The sequence below is a fragment of the Herpailurus yagouaroundi genome, unplaced genomic scaffold (genome assembly GCF_014898765.1).
Source record: "Herpailurus yagouaroundi ecotype Mexico unplaced genomic scaffold, PumYag 63963, whole genome shotgun sequence".
Lineage (NCBI taxonomy): Eukaryota > Metazoa > Chordata > Mammalia > Carnivora > Felidae > Herpailurus > Herpailurus yagouaroundi.
Genome location: NW_024417372.1, coordinates 1 through 3,071, shown reverse-complemented (window position 1 = coordinate 3,071; position 3,071 = coordinate 1). Strand labels below are relative to the sequence as shown.

General features: G+C 40.7%; 1 long non-coding RNA gene across 1 annotated transcript; it reads right to left on the bottom strand.

Moving 5' to 3' along the window:
* Positions 1-518: 518 nt before the first annotated feature.
* LOC121024362 (uncharacterized) lies at positions 519-2,901 on the bottom strand. Its single transcript, XR_005787684.1, has 3 exons — positions 2,772-2,901; positions 2,468-2,658; positions 519-1,350 (listed from the first exon to the last, which is right to left on the bottom strand). It is a non-coding gene; the product is annotated as an uncharacterized LOC121024362 (long non-coding RNA).
* Between the last annotated feature and the right edge of the window lie 170 nt (positions 2,902-3,071).

The following is a 3,071-nucleotide window of genomic DNA, read 5'->3' as shown; positions in this document are numbered from 1 at the left end:
TTTTTTTTTCAACGTTTATTTATTTTTGGGATAGAGAGAGACAGAGCATGAACGGGGGAGGGGCAGAGAGAGAGGGAGACACAGAATCGGAAACAGGCTCCAGGCTCTGAGCCATCAGCCCAGAGCCTGACGCGGGGCTCGAACTCACGGACCGCGAGATCGTGACCTGGCTGAAGTCGGACGCTTAACCGACTGCGCCACCCAGGCGCCCCCCTGACTTACTTTTATAAAGAAAATTGTCCTTTCACTGCCTTTGTGACATGATATGACACGAGTGCCCTTCCTCATCTCCAGCTCTAACCCCCAACCCCATGCACCTGTTGTGTTTTTGAACTCTTTGTTCTAACCAAAGGATTTCCTTTTTTGGAGACGATTACCTGGAACCTCTCTCTTTTTTTTTTTTTTTTTTTTTAATTTAAACCCAAGTTAGTTAACGTCTACAAGGAACCTCTTCTAATTCTAGTCTGATTTCAAATTTAGCTCCTTAGGTTTTCTCTATGGAAAAGGCTTCCCTTTAAGTTGGGAGAAAAAGCATAACTATCAAAGAAGTAAACTCAGGAGAAACAGGGAAAAGGTGTAATTCATTTCTTCCAGAAGATGACTTTGCAGTTCTCCTAAAAGACACCATTCAGATGTCGACGACTGGGGATTTCATGCTTCATTATCCCTATTTTCCCTCTCGTTTTGTGTTCTAGTATGGATTTATCAACACCTGTCTTCAGTCTCTTGTGATAGAGAAATTTGGTGAAGAGACCTGGGAAAAACTGAAGTAAGTATATTAAAGGAAAGATGGAGAATCCCTGGGGACAAGCCTCCAGTGCTTGGAAGGTCATGGGTTTTTACTAACCTTTTGATGAAGACGGCTATTACTAGGGACATCAATTTAAGTACCTTAAACATACCAACTAGATACAGGAAAAATCTGCTCTCCCATATCTGTCATTAAGGAAGGTATCAGTCTTAATTACTAAGCAGCTTTAAAACAGGGTCCCTATGTGAATGATTATTCTACCTTTAATTTCATGAATGAATTCTTATTTCCTCCTTTGGATCACGGAAGAGTAAGCAACTACATTATTTCCATCGCACATAAATGGAGCTGTTGAGATCCCACAGAAGATGGGTAACCCTTTTGAGTTTAGCCAGAATCCCTGTATACATATTCTTTAGTTACCTGTTAGGGTTTTTCCTCTCGGCTGCCGCCCAGCAAAGGCTGAACACGGTTAATTACATCTCCTTGTGGTCTCCTGTCTGATTCCTGTAACCTTGTACTGTCCTTCCGCTTCTTGGAGGCTCCCAGCCTCTAAGTGTTAGAGGACTGGGCTAAAGGGTCTCCTAGGTCTCCTGGTTCTTTCAAGAGGGAAGAGTAAAAAAATATGGAAAAATGATTGGCATCCTTGATTAATCAATGGCATGCAAATCGAAGCAATTTGGTGCTGCTTTGTCTATTAAATCTACAAAACATTGAAGTGATAATAAGCAATTCTGGTTAAGATGCAGCAAAATGGGTAATTGCTGATGGCAATGTGAGTCAGTGCAGCCCTTTAGGAAAGCAATTTGACAATATGTACCAGAAGCTGGGAAAATGATAAAATCCTTTAAAGCAGTAATTTAATTCTTGAGAATTTATTCTTGGGAATCTAGTCCCTTAGAAACAAACATATCCACACACACACACACACACACACACACACACACACACAGGTGTAACATAGCCCTATATTTATAAATAATAAAAGAAAAAATTATCTTTAGCATTAAAAAAACAACCAACAGACAAATGGAATGGCAAGAAACATGCATCATTATATGTGATGCTTGCAAAGATTATGAAGCAATCTGTAAAATTTTATGACAATGTTAAGTCAAAAAGGCAAAAAAACCCGCACAAAACAGCCACAACACAAAACAAAAAACCCCACAAGACACAAACTTCCATGGTTAGTAGGTAAATGACACAAATGAAAAAAAAAAAAAAAAAAAAAAAAGAAAGAAAGACCATACTAGTAACGGACAGTAATTGAACTAGAAAAAAGACGTGTTGGATGACTTTTTTGCCTCATATCCATTTCCCAAATTTTCTCTATTTTTTTCATTGCTTTTGTAGTGTGAAAACAGCTTGAAAAGCTTAGTGCAAACTTTCCCTCACCCCTTCCTATTTCCATTTTACAAATAAAATAATTAGAGCCGAGGGTGCAGGGGACTTGCATGCATGGGGCTAAATTAGGAGGAAACAGGCAGGCCCCGCAGCCCTGGACCCCCGCTGCACGCAGAGCACAGCAGCCAACTGCTCACGCATAAGGCGCCAGACCCTCCTCTGGAAAGGCAGCCTCAGGCCATTTCCACAGCATCTCTGGGGTAATTTTCTTAAAGCACCACAAGTTTGGGTGGGATCAAGAAACTCAGACTCCTAAAGGCAAAGAATACTCATTTCCAAATATTTCAGGGAGGAATGCTGAGTAATTACGCAGAGAAAACTTGGACTGGTGGGTGCTCGAGAGATCATCTGGCCCGGATCTCCTCATTATACAGATGAGAAAACTGTGGCCTGGAGAGGTTAAGTGACTTGCCGAAGAGCTCACGGCAAGCAGGCAACAAGGCAAGGATGCAATGTCAGTCAGTATCTTCAAGTGCTCCTTTTCAATCCCCCAGGCCGCCCTGAGGAGAGAAGCATTTGAAGACTCTCAGACTGTCTTCTTAAATTGCTATTATGCTGTAGAGAGTAAACTCAGCAAGGAAAGGAGGGAAATAGCCTTATTTTAGGCACTTACTTTGGGTCAGGCCCTTTCCATAAGGATCTTATTAAAGCTCAAGAAGAGCACGGCACAGCAGGTTACTGTCTCTGCAAAAAACACTGGAGGATTAGGTAATTAAGTAAGCCATTCTGCCTGGGTGATTTAATAATCTATAGAAATATATATATATATACACACACACACACATACACCTGTCTTTCTCTCTCGCTCTCTCTCTTTCTCTCTCTCTCTATATATCTGGATTCTATAGAAAAAATATATATACATATATACACACGCATATACCTGGAACCATATTATTTATATATATATATA